This window comes from Lutjanus erythropterus, chromosome 13 (assembly GCF_056507025.1).
Source record: "Lutjanus erythropterus isolate fLutEry1 chromosome 13, fLutEry1.hap2, whole genome shotgun sequence".
In the NCBI taxonomy this organism is placed as follows: Eukaryota; Metazoa; Chordata; class Actinopteri; order Lutjaniformes; family Lutjanidae; genus Lutjanus; species Lutjanus erythropterus.
In genome coordinates, this window is record NC_139329.1 from 35,760,656 (window position 1) to 35,778,222 (window position 17,567).

The 17,567-nt window shown below is 40.9% G+C and overlaps 1 protein-coding gene across 2 annotated transcripts in view; it reads right to left on the reverse strand.

Moving 5' to 3' along the window:
- The window catches only part of lingo1a (leucine rich repeat and Ig domain containing 1a), a 177,262-nt gene that overhangs the window by 22,033 nt on the left and 137,662 nt on the right, over window positions 1–17,567 (reverse strand). The window contains exon 1 of one of the 2 annotated variants that reach the window (XM_084734746.1): window positions 13,377–14,008. The exons of the other annotated variant lie outside the window; for it this stretch is intronic. The gene's annotated coding sequence lies outside the window, so the exon portion shown is untranslated. Of the gene's footprint in view, window positions 1–13,376; window positions 14,009–17,567 lie in introns of those variants that run through there. 2 annotated transcript variants of the gene reach the window in all.

Sequence of the window (17,567 nt, forward strand, 5' to 3'; positions counted from 1 at the left end):
AGGTATTTCACATGCCACACATGGATCAATGACAAGGTGACTCTGTATAGTAATACCAGATGGCTTTAGGTTTGGCAAAGACACTGCAAATCCCTTGTGAACACTTGTGCAACCCTTAAAAGAAGTCACCGAAAAATGCACGGGAACTTTATTCCTTAAAGTAATTCTGCTAAAAAGAGATTTAAAATGGTGCATTTGTGTGTGGATTAAGAAAAAACCTCATTAGATTCTGAGAGCAACTCATATCAAAGACAATCCAACCTCAATCTGCAGAGCCAGGAAGTGAGCTCCATTCTGCCACTCATCCCTTAATTAATGAGAATGACTGTCTTTTTTTTCCCTTTGGTTCTCCCACAAAGAGTGGTGCCTTTGTTGAAGCACGCTGACAGGCAGATGATATGCTTGTGGACACACGTTTTAGGATTTCATCTTTGTAGTCTCGTCATGTTAGCCCCGTTGTGATGTAACTTGCATGGCATTTTGCGGAGGAGATGTGAGACAACAGTACTGAAACACTGCTAACTGTGCTGGAAAATCTTTCTAGATTTCTCTATGTTTGGAATAAAAAAATATTTGTGCAGTCCGGATGATTAAACACTTTCTTATTTATATCTTTTTATTCATAGCCTAGGGATGGTGGCTTAAACAAACAAACAAACAAACAAACAAACACCATCCTACCTAAGAGCTACCTCGTGAAACAAAACAAAGTTTCTGCTTCTGGCCATGAAGCTGTTGTAGCACATTATCAATTAGGCATTCAACAGAAAACTAATCAGCAGCAGTTCTGGTAATTGATTGATTGTTTCAGACATTAATTGAGCCAAAATGCCACACGTTATCTGGATGCAGCAACTCCAATGTGAGGATTTGCTGCTTTTATTAAATATTTTTGTGGTTTTAGGCTGTGGGTGTGGGTGCCGACTTGGCGTAAATATTGTGGCCTATGCAATGTTAGATAATGGGATGTGGTGAGGAGTAGTATTAATATTTTTCCAGAAAACTTGACTTTTGTATTCCTTGGAACAGACACACACTATTCTGGGAAATGCACTTACAGTTGTGGCTGCCATCAAAGGACACTGGTCATATTTCATGCAACACTATATGTGACAAGCAATTACAAATGTGTTTCAAACCTGTGTGTTATCTGGTGGTGCTAATAATTATTGAGGCAGAAGAACAAACAATATAACGAATATGATATAAACCACGCTCAAAATTTAAAATGCCAAGCTCAAAATTACAGTTCTCACTCACTCGGTGTGAGATTTCAGATGGACTCTTCGGGAGATTTTGGCATCTTTCTTCAGCGAGAGGCACATTTTGACAGAGCCAACTGTTGAAGGTAAAGCCATCATATGCTGCCGTCTCTGCCAGTATTTCATCCGGAGCCGTTCAATAAAAAGTATAAATCCGGTGTTGTTTGGGCTTTCACTTGGAAGTTTGTGGGAGATTTCGAATGTCGGAGCAAACAGCTCGAACCTCAGTGCAGCACATTTCATCCCCCGTTCAGAGAGCGCTCACTTTATGTCTTCGCTGTTTAATCTTGTGAGGTATTTCCACACAAAGCTGATAGCAAAAATTGTGTTGTGTTATTCTAATTTAGATGATAAAGCCACAAGTTACTGTGCTAACTGCATTAACATTCAGAAGCATTTGAATTCATGGTGCTCTGTGCTTATTAATCAAATAATTAAAGCACTGTGTGCACGGCCGGTAACACATAAAAGCAACAAATCACACTGCTGCTCATCATGCAAATTAAATGTTAAGAATAACATAGCATATGCTACAGCTTTATTTGTCTTTTATTAGTCCTTTCAAACATCAATGAAATGTATTAATCTATGGCAATTTTCCAACTGTTTTTTCCTGCTTAGCCTCATGATTGTACCTCCATCTTTTACCCAATGCCACCCTGTTGACGGCGCCTATGGCTGTGGGAAACAGTGACAGGTGTTTTTTCACCATTTTCTGATGTTTAATACACTAAATAATTAATCGGCCAATAAAAAAATTGATAGATTAATCACTCATTAATGAAAATGATTGTTGGCTCTTGCTTTATCTTTTTAAAATTAGCTTAAAAATCCTATCTAAGGCATTCAACAGTGATGCCACAAAGCACATGATTGGGCTATTATCTGTCCCACATCCTGGCATCTGAGGCTGACAGACCAGCCACGGTAAATGGAAGAGACACTACATATTTTCCTTATCACTGTTTCACTCATTATTGCCAACATGGCAGGAGCAAGCAAAAGAAAATGCAAAAGAGCTGAATTATTTATTTGGCATTTGCATATCTACCACAGGTTCTGGACTAGGGTGAAGGTAGATTATGTTATGGAGGGTGATTACTCCTGAGGTTTCTTTTTTAGGGCATAAAACCAATTTACTGAGCCCATTATTCACATCATAAGCAAGATTTTAATGGATAGTGAGATGTATACCATAAGTTGACCACACAACACACAAGAAGCACCATTTTCACCTGAAATTGACTCATTTTGTCATCGTAATAACTTTTGGCCACTCCGTGCTCCCTTGCTAAATCAGTTATGAGATGAAAGGGTTAAACTGCCTGGACCATCCTCTCTCCCCACATCAGCACTCTGCAGACCTGATCTCTCTCCCCTCTCGATTCCCACAGGTTCCCAAACTACTTTGCACTTCTGTGGCAGCACGTCACTCGCCGGCGTCCAACAAGGTCAAATGCCATTTCATTTTCTCGCCTTTGATCGCTGCCTGGCTCTTTCATCAGTCTCTCCCTCCCCAATACACCCACACGCTCCTACCACCACCACCATTTCACCGGTTTAACTGCCCTCACTCATCCACCTCAGATTTAGAGAATGCGACTGGCTGTAGCCAAAGTTAAAATATGTCTTTACAGAGGTGATGCATAAGCAATCGATCAACTTCAACCTGTCAAACTCGAAAGTCAGAGCTATGCTTTTTTTGGCAAAAATAATCCAAGTAGACCGCAAAGTGCATTTAGGTGTGACGTACATAAATCTCAAAGCCTTCTGCTGGTAATTCTGCTTCTCCTGTCCTTGAGTGAAGCTCTCTACATTCTGTGTTGCTGAATGAAAGCTGAAACACATCGACTAAATGAGAATCTCCATCTTCCGTCTATCAGCCCTACCCATACTGTGAGGCTCAGAGGAGGCTGTGTTGTATCTTTTCCTGCAAACTAACCACATTGACCAAAATCAAATCGACAATGCCACAACTGCAGCTCTTCAGTATGTTATTGGCTGTCAAATTGACATTATTTGGGGGTGCCAAGTATTCTCCCCCTCATATATCTGATCTTATCTTCTATCTGATAAATGCAAAAATGCTCAACATTATGTATCTTTTAGTTACAGTATATTCTGCCTCCCAGCTCCCATTATGTTAAAATAAAATGGAGACAAGAACTAGAGCCTGACCGATATATCAGTTGACCGATATTACTGACCCAGTATTGGCCTACCACAGCTATATCAGTTCTTTTTTGAACATAATGCAGATTGTTTTTATCTGTTCGCTTTATAGGCAACATTCTCCGCATATTTGATCCTATTTATTAACTAATGTTTAAAATATGCATATATCTTGCTGTATTTGTCCTTTTTGTAAAAAAAATTATATTTATTTTAATTGTTAAAAATACTGGTGAAAGTTTGTTTCAGTTCCCTGCTATCATTTTTGACAAAGTTTATTATTAGACTGTAAAATATCCTGCCTCCATTAGATATCTTTGCCACAAGTGTTAAAAACTTTTGATGGATCATTGCAAAAAATGTGTTTAGAATTAGAAAATTTAAAAGTATATATTCTGCATATTACAGAAGAGCAGCTGATAGATCTATTATTTTTTTTTACTCCTTATATCAGTACCAACATCAGCCCAAAAAATCCAGCATCTGTCAGCCCAGAACAAAACTATATGGATATGCTAAACATGTCAACATGACATTCTGCCAACAAAGAACTAAGTTAACTCAATAAATATTCTTTTAATTTGTATTATAAACATCTTCAAAACGAAACAGTTCACATTTTTACTTGGCCCATACAGTCGAGTACTTGGACAAATACCTTCTTTAATAAAAAGTAAAAAAATATGTATTCATGATCAATAATGTTAAGTGAAATTCCAGGTTTTAATCAATGATGGATCTTTTAGCGCCTCATTAGCAAAAATATATAGATATTTGCTGAATATGGATTCATATTAAGTCTGAAGAGTTGCTTGCATTTGCCTTCCTTGCTTGTTTTCATAACATTATAAATTAAGCACTTCTGGTTTTTGGCCGCTGGTCAGACTAAATAAGCAATTTTGACACATCACTTTGGCTGCGAAAACTTGTGATGGGGATTTGTCATTATTTTTGAAAACGATGTAGAGCAAATGATGATGTTTTGGGAAAAAAAACAGTAATTAAAATAATTATTAGGTGCAGCCCTGATTCACTCTGGATTTGCAGTGTTGATATAATTTGAACATGTTTTGCACTGAAGAGGAATGCACGTGATCATGCATATGGAAAACGAATGCCTGCATTGTTTGTCACAGTCAAAAACAGACAGAATATATGTGCCAGAATATATCAGACGAGAGGCGTATCCCAGATGGCATACTTCATTTCCAAGATATAGACTTATCCCAGAATATAAACAGAATACAGTTCACCCTGATTATGTGGTTATTAATATGAATGTAAACATATTCAGTGAGTATTTCTACAAATATCTCTTTTTCACGTCCAAGTGTTGCTGCTTCTTCATGTCTTCATGGCAGTCTAACATCTCCTCATGCCACACAGCCTGGTCGATAACCTGAAATCTGACCTCTTGTTTCCTCCCTGCACTTTTCGCTCTCCTCCATCGACAGTATTAGCAGTTCTTTGTTACAGTGTTCTGTCGTTCCTTTCTCTCCCTCCCTCTCTGTGCGCTGACAGAAAGCGGGTGATAGAAAGGGAGAGAAGGAGAGACACACTGACAGAGGCAGAGCTTTTAGGGAAGTTAAACAAAGAGAGCACCAAAGAGACAGAGAATGTGAGCTTTTAGGGAACTAAAAGCCTCTGCCCCTTTATACCTCAAAGCAAGGCCTCCGTTGTCTTGAATCACATGATGAATGGGAGCAGGCTGTCAATGGACAAAAAGCAACTAAACGTATCTGACGAAAGGAGGGGATAATGGGCTTGAAACACATTAAAATATTTGAATTATCAGAGAACACTTTAATCCAACTATCACAGAGCAGCCTTTCTATACTGTGGCAGCATTTGAACAGGGGTGTCCAAGTTCTTAATGAATTCTAATGGGATTACTGGCTGTTAATGGCCATACAGCAACAGCAACAAAACAAGTTCTGGGAAACCTGATTCAGAATGAATCAGCTCAATGTAAAGGAGGGTGTCGCTCTGGATTTTGGTTAGTATACCACCCAAGAAAAATTTAAAATTGAGCAATTTCTGTGTTTTAAATCACTGTGCTGCAATTTTCGCTTCTGAAACCAGAGGAGACCTGCAGCACATCTGGTGTAAATGACAACTTCACTTCCAAGTAGATCCTCGGTCAGCCTACTAGACAAAGGGTAGACGGTTGAGGGTGCTAGTGCTGCACCTAAACACCGAACTCAGCGAACTCTGGATCTCAACAGGGTGTTTTAACAGCCATTACATCAGCGAGGTGGGGCACAAACACATATCTTGTTCCCACTTATGGAAAATATCATATGCTCCATTCAAGTGTGGCTGTATAAGTGGGGCTGCTATTGTCCCACTATTGGGACTCCAGTCACCGCTGAATAGCACCGTTTGAATAGACGCTTTCAGCAGAACAGATGCAACATATTGTAATTTTGCTGAACAATACTAATCATCACCACTGCAAAACAATTTATTCAGACTCTGGTTATAAATGCATGTGCAACTATCAAATGGCACAAAAATGCTCATTGTGTACAGATGGAAGGGCGTTGTAAACAACAATGGATATGGAATTTACACCCAAAACCATCACATTAGGTGCTTCTATGTAGTTTTTGTGCCCAGCTTATACATTTGAAATATAACCAACAGTATTGCATACTCTCTGAATCAATCACAGTATATGACATATGTACTAGGGCTGCACAGTTAATCACAATATTATTGAAATCACAATATGGCCAAGTGCAATATCCAGATCACAGAAGCTGCAGTTGTTTGATTAAGGAAACAAATGTAATGAACAACATTATAATGAGGCACTCTAGTTCTGCATAGATGTCTTAGCCTACAAATCTTGTTCTCCAGATGTAAGAAAACATATTTTTTGGTGCAAACCCCAACAAATTTTTCTTTTTCAGTAAAAGTGAAAATGATGCAAAAATGATCATTCCTGCATCACCATCACAATTTCCATCAAGAAAAAAATGTAATCTAATTTTTTTTACTACATTATGCTGTTGTACACTCATTAAAAATGTATATACAACACTTCTGTTTTAGTCCCCATTTTCATAAGTTAAAGTAAGAGATCTAGGACTTCTTTAGCTTCTCTCTCAAATTTTGTTCTCAAATTTGTTAAAATGTCAGAATAAAAGGCCGCTCCAAAATGTGCAATTTTATCTTGGAAAAAAAAAAGACATTATTAGGCACTGAACTGTGGTTGTTTCACATAGGGCCACAATTTTCTTACCAGGAGGGCAAAGTAATGACCTGCGCCCCTCTGCCTTGGACTGCCGAGTGCTTGTTGCCTTCATTGGTTGGCTTGGTTAGGTTTAGGCATGAGGATTGATTGGTTAGGGTAACAATATCTGGGTAAGCCAATCAGAGGCAGAGGCAGGTCTTGTCTTTGCCCTCCTGGGAAAAAATGGTATCTGTGATCCTATGTAAAACAGCCATAGTTCAGTGTCTAATAAATATCTTTTTCTAAGATCAAAATGCCTATTTTAGAGTTACCTTTTACTGTGAAGAGTCCATGGTACACCTGTACAATAATCATGCTGTTTAATCAGCATCTCTACATGCCACACTTGTCAGGTGGATGGATTATCTTGGCAAAGGAGAAATAAGGAGAAATAAACCTTTTATGTGCACAGAAGAGGTCTTAGATCTTTTTTTTGAAATTGCGATTGCAATGAGTCACAACTTCAGCAGGAATGGTAATTATTTATTTATTTTTTTTTGCATTTCATTTTCACTGAAGTCATATAAAAAAGATGTGATTTTTGCTGGGGTCTGTTCCAAACAAGCGTGTTCTTATACATCTGGAGAATGTGATTTGGAGGCTGGGACACCTCTGTAGCACCACAATGCTTAATTTATAAGTAGTTCATGTTATGTGGATATTGCACTTGGTCATGTTGCAATTTTGAAAATATTTTTGATTAATTATTCAGCCGTAACATGGGTGCTTAGGTGTTTAAGCTTTAGTTTCCTTCCCAAGGTGCCAGTCAACACCCTCAGCTGATGTAATGCACAACCCACTGACAGCTTAGTAGAGTGACATACGTGTCATTCACACAGTCATCTAAAAGATGGGTGTCTTAAGTTAAAGTCTGCCTGGCAACAGGGGCGCCAGCACAGGCACTGATTAGTCCCTATGCTGTGAATACAAATGTCCTCTCCAGAGGGTTTGTGAGGAGCCTTAGCAAGCACAACAACACCTCCCCAACCCTTGACCCAAACATTGTCTGCCATCAATACATTTTTTAATGATGCATCCTCCAAGGGACTCCAGGTGGCGCATGGCAGGATGTTTTTTCCTGGCAACCGCTTGAAATCTGCATCTTTTTTAGCGTGAATGATTTAAAATACAATTTCATATTCTAAAAGGCAAATTCAAGAGACCATCAAAATGCTGGCAATGGTCAAGCCTCATTAGAATAAAATCTATACAGATGCTGTATTTACATGTAGACTGGAGAGGGTCATGGCTTGTGGAGGTACAGTATTCTGTCATACTCTAGCAAAGAATCCATTTCTGCTGGCTGTTGCTGTTTGAAAACATATGCTAATCCAGCTTTTCTTTGTGGACACCTTGATTTTTCACACAAGCATAAAAGGTGAACCCGCTCTCTAAAGGCACCTTTGCAGAAATTCTCTAAAGACATTTTTCACAACACTGTGAGGCAGATCAGAATTAGCTGCACTTGTATGAGCTTTTCTAACATGAATCCTTTTAAAGGTGAATGGACTCTACAGGCTAATGTGACGGAATGACATTTAGACATGCCTCTGACATGCCTCTAACAAGGCTGTACTGTGCAATGACATTTCACTTCCAGCACTAATTCAAATACTAATATAGTCATAACCATGAGTGGTCCCTTTAGAAATTCCTGTTTCTTTGCTTTGCTGCTTCTTCTTGATTAGAACGAGCCCTGGAAGACGTGTCACACAGCTGATCACTGCGGGATGTGGCTATTTTCTGCAGCATTTAATGACTTTGACCGTATGGAACAATCTATTTGCAGCTTTGTGCCCGGTATCATTGACGTGATAGATACAAGGTTACCAATTTTGTGTAAATTCTGGATTAGCGTATGCAGTAATTACGTTAATGTGTCCAGCGTCAGAAGATTAAGGGCAATGCAATCACAGTTCAACAAATTTGATATCAGAAATGACATGGTGAAAGCCACTATCGCTCTGATGAAGGTAAATTGGGGATCAACAGTTGCATGCTCAAATGTGTGCTTATACGCAGCAGCGTTTACTGTAACCCTGGGTACAGTGAACAAGTAGATAGTCAACAGAGCTTTATTAAAGCAGTGTGATTTGTTTGGAGCTGAGAAAATTAGCTTTTTGATTTTTGGTCACCAAGAGGCCCTCAGCCATTATGAGAACAATAAAAGAGAAACACTTCCTACCATGGACACTGTTGCAAAGAATAAAACCACATTTTGTTGGACACGGTTCAGCACAATAGAGTCCATCTGTGCAGAAACCCATGCATGACAACCAGCTGCTGCATTATAAGACGCAATCACATGGTGTTTCATAAGAGTTTGGGCAGGTTGGTGAAAGGGGAAACAAGTGAAATAAATCTTTCAACCCTCTCTCCCAGAAATTTGTATATTATTAAATGCATTACTACCATGTGGTGACAAAGTCATTCTTGCCTGGATTATGTTAACTGATGTTTCTTTGAAACAATACATTTATATAATGTGCTTAATTCACACGCAGGCTGGGGTCAATGTCAGCCTTACAAAGGTCAGGATTTTAATAACAAGACTCAAGAACGTTCTGATTAAGATGAGGAAATATGGTGATTTGGAGTTGGTTTAGGCAATAAACGCACTTCAGTTAACATAAGGGAAAGATCAGAAGATTCAGAATCTTTGCAAGAAAATACTGTGTGGCATCGGAGTCTTGAAAAAAATTAAATAGATGATTTTAAAAAGTATTGCAAGATTGCCTGTTGTCAGTTAACATTTTACTGATACATTCAATACAGACATTTTTGCAACTTGTCAGTTAGGTTAATTAAAGAACCAGTGAGTAGGATTCAGAGGCATCTAGCTGCAACAAACTCACCTGCCAAGCATCTACCAGAATTAAAGGCCATATCTAAAGTCAGCATTTAGTTTGTCCACTCTGGTCTAGTGCAGAAACTAGTGATATCACAATACCAGAATTTTAACCTTTGATACTAGTATACTGGTATTAAAAAAAATGAGAACAGCTTCGTGCACATAGTGCTGGTCCAGAATAAGTCACTGAACACTTTCAGACAGGACAATGAAGATGGAACTGAAGTGAGGTTTTACATGAGCACTTAAATCATTTTGTTTGGAGATTCAGTAGTTTTGACGATATCAAATGTAAGAATTGTGTTATTTTTAAACGTAGTATTAGAGAAGTATTGATACTTCACTACTTTTGACAACCTTAGTAGAGGCATGGTGGTTCACACTAATATATTTCAATAATATTTCAAGGAGACAGAGCTGAATATTTGTTGATGCTGTTAAGGAGCTGTTCCATGTGCTTGTGCCCCACACTCTCTGCAACACTCAGGTGAAAAATGAAAAAGATTGCATTGCTGAATCTTCGAAAGAAAGACCACAAAAAAAAAAATGCTGATCGCTTCAAGACAGCCCTTGCAGCTGCTCTTCCTGCTTATCTGGTTCAAAAGACATCCACCAAGGACAACAGTGACTTGTGAGCAAGAACCCCCCCCCCCCATCAAACGACGACTATGATCCCACCGCAGGCCTTTTATAAACATGCCTTCCAGCCTCGGGCACCAACGTATCAAGGCAGTGGCATCAAGTGGAATGGCAGCCGCGTCTTATGAAAACAACATAATTGCCATCCCGGGTGAAAACTCTCAGCACTGTGTCATCGTAGCATTATGTAGGCTTCGTGGCCTCACAACTGGGAGCTAATAAACACCTTGTCAATGCAGTAGGTGTCAGCTTTACACCCAGGATGAGTGTCTCCAAGAGACACGCTAACACGTCATAACCCACCATTAGCCCTCTCACCAACACTATTGGTCATTTAGTGCGTTGTGAGAAGGCAGGCCTGTGATCAGTCATCACGCGCTAACATCACGGTCCACACCACCACCGCCCACTCTGTCTCGACTGCTCCTCTGCCCCGGTCTGCTGACAGATCTATGGTGCAGCTGATTTCTTTCACGACTGATTAAAATGCAGCACACAGCCACGCTTTTACACTGGTCTTATTGGTTTGCTGCTCCATCTTTTCCACATGAGATTAAATTACAAACATGCCAAGATGTGACCATACTTCACAGAAATATAATGCTGTTATGAGGAGCATGATTTTCCTGTGACATCTGATACTGCGTTATGTTGGCCACTATGTAGAGGTTTAGCTTATTGCAAACATTGATCAACGTGTTGTAATTCAATATAGTATGTCAACAGCAGCATAATGTTGGAGGATAGGAGGGAGGAGGCTCTGTGTTATATGTGTCCTATAAGCCTACTGCAGGGCACAGAGGTGAATCCTATTGACAACTGGTAGGTAGCCAAGGTCAGTGGCCGCACATTTGTTTAATGAAGGCAGCCGGGGCGTGTGGACGAAGCAGATCACACACTTCAGTGGCCTCTTGGCTGCTGCAAGGCGGCCATGATTAAGTCGGCAGCATCTCAGCCATCAAAGAGATCAACAGTAAAACCTGACAAAAACAGGCTGTTAAGTCTGTAAGTGAAGTGAAATAACCCTATTGAAATGCAGTGCCACTGCGATGGATTAAAGAAGAACATCTGGCGTAATAAGGTCAGTCTGAAGTCACTGCTGAGTGTCAAAAACATCCTCAGAGAGAAACTAAAAGTTGTTTTTTTTTTTTTAGGCAGATACTATTTGCACCCAGGATGGAATAGCTTGTGTGGATATTTACATCCGGCTGTACAGAGCATGCAAGAGACAAGCACCCAGGTGTCCATAGAAAGCCCTAACCAAGCAATTGCGTTGCCCAAACCAAGCCAAGTAGTTTTGTTGCCAAACTTAATGAAGTATTTTTGTTGCCTAAACCTAGTCAGACAGTTGTTTGCCTATAGCTAACCACATAGCTTTGTTGCCTAAACCTAACCAAGTAGTTTTGCTTCATAACCTAACCAATTATTTTTGTTGCCTATACCTAACGGGGTAATTTTGTCATAAACCAAAGCAAATAGTTTTGTTGCGTAAACTTTATCAAGTACTGTTGTTGCCTAAACCTAAGAAGTACTTTTTGCTGAAACATAACTAAGTTGTGTTGCCTAAATCTAAGCAAACATCATTGCCTAAATCTAAACAGGTAGCTTTGTTGCTTAAACCTAACCAAGTAATCTTTTTGCAAACAAAAAATGAAAACTAAAAAGCTGTAAATAAAAGGTATCACTGACATGTAATTTCACACTACTGTCAAACCACAGTCTCCCAGCTTGGGACTCAAACCCCACTTTCCTGTCAGTCAGTCTTGCCTTTAACTCCTTCATCCACCACAACCTCTTACTAACAGTGAATCTGCCATAACAAGGGGGTCTGGTGTGAATAGCCAAATAGCTGCGGCGTGCCTGTTCATCCCCGGGTAACAAACAAACAGTCCATTTTTATTTTTTTTCTAATGAGGAGAGTGCATGACACTGGAAAACAAAGAACTCCCGGATAGGCTGGATACGATGCACCTATGAGGCCCCCCGCGCCACACCCTTGCCCGTGCATCCGTGTGATATCTCAAAGTGTATCAGCTCTATCTATCATCTTGGATTGTGAGCCCTGATAAAGCCTGAGAGGATGCTGCTGCTGCTGCTCGAGCTCCGGGAGGCTGCTCCTGTTCTATCTGGCAGTCCGCTCCCTCCGGCTATTTATAACCAATAGAGCTACAGCACTTTATGAATGTCCGCAGGCACAGCATCACACAGTCTTCTGATACTCTGCCGCAACTGTTTTTTTCTGGTGTGTCATTATAACAGGCAGTGCTGGACAATAAAGGGGGGGAAACATTTTCAGGGGGCCACTGTCATATTATTCTCTGCATATGCTGCCTTGAATAATAAACAACAGACGGTGTGTGGCACCACACACACACACACACACAAGTTTCATCCTGTGTTCTGTGCAGTCGCAGCTATATATAGATCCCATGACTGCCATTTGGTTGAAAACAAAACAAAAAAAATTCCAAAGTCGTTTCTGTGGATCAATAAAATGCAGCAGAAGCCCTGCGTTGCTTTTCTACGCTGTCCATTTAGATAACCATCTTTGCAGATGAATAAAATGGCATATGGGGAGGATCACGACTGCCTCACACTCCCCCACAATGAGAAATGTTATCTCAGCAGAGCCCATACGTGGCCAAATAAAGGCTAGATTAAGATAACATTTTGCAACACACACACACACACACACACTCCCAATTCTCTCACACGCGCACACGCGCTCACATTCGCGGGACAATTACATTTGATTAATGGCTTCTTAAGCTTTCGTCCTCTCCAGACAGGCGCACATACGCAGAGAAACGATCAGAAAAGGAGATTATTCTGTCGAAATGTGCACGGATAACAAATCTATAAATCAATTCCCAATCTGAGTGTATTAGATGCGTTTTTACCTGCAGAGGACGCGCCTAACCAACACTCAAGTCCCCCGTTTGCTTTTTCTGTCCTGTCTGTCAACGGATTGTGCCCTCATCATCGCGGGCGCATTTTAGCCGTTTTGACATCGGAACGAGATCCGAGGAGTTGCACTGATGTCGCCACAAGATTTCACATATTTGAAGGATCTTCAAAGTAAACCCAGGGAGACTGGGGTTTAGCTGCATTCTGGGTATCCAGCTCTCTAAAATCTTGGCCTCAGCCCACATTAAACTGCATCGACACAAACATATAAGAGCCCCATTTTTTGCGCCCTTAATCGGACACTCACCTGCTGTAGCCTTCACTGCTTCCAAGCATCCTTTCGCATTTCTCCCCGACGGCAACTCCCAGCCACCAACACTCAAATTGAGACGCACTATCTCAAGTCCATCGCCTTGAAAGACAGCTTTCAAAAAAAGAGCCGAAGGAGGAGGGGGAAGAAAAGACAACAGACAGCCGTTTTCTTGCAGATTTCCAATGAGTTTTCTCCACAAACGGCGGCACCGCGGTTCTTAAAGATGACAGCTGTAGTTAAAACAGGCAACCCACACACGCACAGACACACACACACAAGACACACACGGCAGCGATCCTCCCTCGGTAATGGGACTCCCTGCGCGCCGTCCGAGGATGAGTGTGGAGAAGAAAGAAGGAATGCAAATGGCAGGTAGAGGGAGAGAACAACTCCCACGCAGCGTTCCCGATTGCGAGCGCACACAGTTCTCTCTTCCTTGATGCAGCAGTCTCTCCACACACAGCCTCACACTCCCAGCGCTGTGTGTGTGACTGCCTGGCTGTCGTCAGTGGCACAGGCAATCCGCTTGCTGGAGGGAGGGACGGAGATGATCGGCGGAACGCACTCTGCCCGGTGTCCTACTCAAGTGTGAGTGTGTGGCAGAACTGTGAGTGTGTGTTTGTGTTTGTGTTTGTGTGGGTGCGCGTGTGCCGCCTTTGCCTATATCTGTTTGATGCAGTCTGTTCATTCGCTGGTTTGTGTATTTAGACTCGTTTTGTTAACCAGTGTAATCTGTCCAGATTTGTCTGTCCAGATTTCAGCCTCCCCTGTTAGCGCGCACACAGACGTTTACGCGCGCACAGGCGCACGGGCACACGCTCAAAGGACACATTTCAGTGCAGGGAATGTCTTCTGATGGTGAACAGAAAGAAAATATCCCTCATTATCCTTCCAACATGCAGATGTTTCACCGACAAGCTGATGGCAAATAAAGAAATAAAATCAGATTTAAGTCTCTGAGACTGGAGAGGAGACGGAGGGAGGGAGGGGGAGAAAGTAGCAGTTCCTCTTTTGAGAGCCTGATGGCACTGTGGGCTTCAGATACTGCAGACAAACACACACACACATTGACAACACACAGCTCTTTGCAGGAGGCTGGCCCTGGAGTATGTTGTCTAATACATATCTGATCCTTTGTCTATCTCCTGTAATTTTAAAGGGGGTCTCAGGCACAATCAGGGAGAGATCGCAGAGGCTTTTAAAAGAGGGGAGAGTAAATATTTCAGGGGAGCAAATTCTTATCTTGTACAATCCACTGTTCTCATTTCACTGTCTTTAAGATCAGATCGTTGTTCTTAAATAAATGATAATGATGAGAATTCAGCCCCTCAGTGGGTCTTCTTGTATATTCTGGGATCAGTGCATGATGTTTTAAGTCAGTTGTAACGTCTTCCTCCCTGTCCCATTACCGACTTCAAAAATAGGGAGGATTTCAAAACCAAAGTGAAAAACTTGAGTTTCATGGACTTTGCTTCCTGCTGTTCTGATGACTTTTAAAATTTCAAAGTAAGTACACATTGCATGGCAAACAGATGACTGCCAATAGCCTACTACTTACACACGAGTTGGAAAACACAATGGGTCTTATGTAGTCCAAAATTCAGATTTGATTATGTGATGGTAGTTTGGCTTCTCTTAAAAAATGTGACCCATTCCTTAAAACTTTCCATATGAAACTTATTTCCAGGACATCTGAAATTTGAGTATTTATTCCTTGTAGTACTCTTTATTTCTCTCTCCATCTCAGTCAGAATGAGGCACAAGCATGGATACATTGAGGAGAACTGGATACAGCGGGTGCGAGCAGTTGTCCTCTCACAAAACAACAATTGGTGCAGCTGTATTGTTGTCCAGGTGGAAACAGAAGACTTTCAGAGCTGCAGGGCTTACACATGCTGCACAGTGCCAGAAAACGGCTGTGATAACAAAAATGGAGGAAAAAAGTTGTGAAAATTTGTCAGATTGGGAGAAATACAAGACAAATGTGAAACTGGGAGAAAGCAATGAAAAACAGGAGGAAGTATGCCTCACCGTAGACCCATTTGTTGCCTTTGTAGGGGGGTACAGGGGGTCTTCAGGAGGAGATACCAGGTCAACAGTATTATGTTACATACATAGAAATGGTATGAGATGCAGCTCAGCAGCGTGCACCTATTTACATTTGACAACTAAGACTGTAAAATGTGTGAAAATTATGCTGGAAGTATAAATGACCATTCCCATGCTCTGTTTTTCAAAGTCTCAGATGAAGCTTGGGAGCCACGCCTTAGTTACTTGCTTAGTTTTGTTCAATCCATGGATGGCTTTGGGTCCATGATTATGATGTTTGATCTCACGGAAATTCAACAGTTGAGCCAAGATGGCCTAATACTGCTGTTTGACATGACTTCAGACTGAACAAAATACAAAAAAAGGTCTGTCCAAAGGCATTCATTAGTTTCTGTCTCTAGGGACAAATGGCCAGAATTACTGTATCTCCGAAGTGTCTCTTGAACTCAATCACGCACAGTTAGGTTATTCTCTGGGTTCTCCTTTTTATTAACTGATGTAATATAATGTAATATTTTTTTCACCGCCATTTACTGAGCCTCCAATGAAATGATTGTGAGCCCGCCTCCCACTTAGAAAACCTCTGCTCTATTATACGTTGTAGCAGCACCATGTGCACCACCAAAAGAGAATTCATTAAATGGTCAGAAATCCCCCCAAAATACCACGGTAAGATACCAAGACACTGAGGAACACCATAGTAAAATTCATGCTGTGATTGAAATTGGTCGAAATTTGGAGAGTTGCATTTTCCAATGAATGGATGGCGAACACTTCTGAAACCTCTGTCCCCCCCTGGGAAAGCCATAGTTTGTGTTTGTGTTGTATAAAATAGAAGTTTCAAAAACTGGTCTCAATGAACTGGCAATACTGCAGGGACTAACATCATCACACATTAATACAACTGGGCTCATGAAATCCACAAGAGTCTCAGCTTTCAGCATTTCCAGTCAGCTTACGCAATTCCAATACTGTTGAGGGACTCCAGTATGCTGAAATATTAAAAATGGGTGAAAACATCACATTTATAATGATTTTTTTCCCCCACAAAGCTACATATGATTAGCATAAAGTACACATGCCTGCAGAGGAGAGACTCTTGGGGAAACATGGAACAGTTTTCATTCAAATATCTTGACCCTTTTTAAAAGACCCATGCCAGTTTTTCTCTTTAAACATTTATAGCGTTATTTGTCCCCCTTCCCAACAAGCTAAGCATGACGTGGTTGGTGCGAATAGATCTTCTCAGATCATCTAGTTTCATAAGATACCAGCATCTAGCTTTTAAAGCGGGACCGCTACAGGCTCTGAAAGACAGGAATGTCAAAGATGTGGGCGTGTTTGCCTCCTAGTGGAGTTGAAGAGGGCTGATTTGTAATCACTCTCCGAGGTGTACATTGATTAGCTAAGGTTTGTGGGAGGACAGCAAATGGGATGGATTCCCTTTATACTGGCCTCTGCTCGACCGTGAGAGGGCTGGGGGTTCATTTGTGTCAAGGCGAGACGAGAGGAGGACAACAGGACGAAGGTCTAATCAGAATTCGTGTACTGCCATCTTAACATTAAGAAACTCATCACATGTATTTGGCATAGTTCCGCCATTTCACAGTCAGGTAGCCACAGAAAACCAGTTCCAAACAATACAAAGAGAAGAGAGAACCTTAAAGTGTGTGCTGTTGCAGCAGGTGTGTTTTGCCTGAAAGCTTTCTTTCACTCACTCAGTTGCTGTTCCCTAGACAACCCATAAACAGTTGCGGTTTGCTCTGTAGTATGCAGTAAGTCTGTAATTTCTGACACCTACTAATCATCATCATCATTTTCTGTCATCACTGGCAGGTGTAATGATGCATAACTGTCATCTTCACGTCTATAATAAGCGTTGCATTGTGGGATTGCAAAGAAAAGTAGTGTCCAGGCACTGTGGGGGCTTTTTTTAAAAGGACACTGATAAAATGTCTGACAGTACATGTGGTGCATTACGTACTAAACAGGGAGTGATTTTGTACAGAGCCTCATCGGGTTTGTGCCTGATTAGTCCACCTTAAACCAATCACTTTTAGCATCAATTTAATCTGTTTACAATTGCCCTTAATTGCGCAAGCACATATCAACATTTAGAAAAATAACTATTGATAT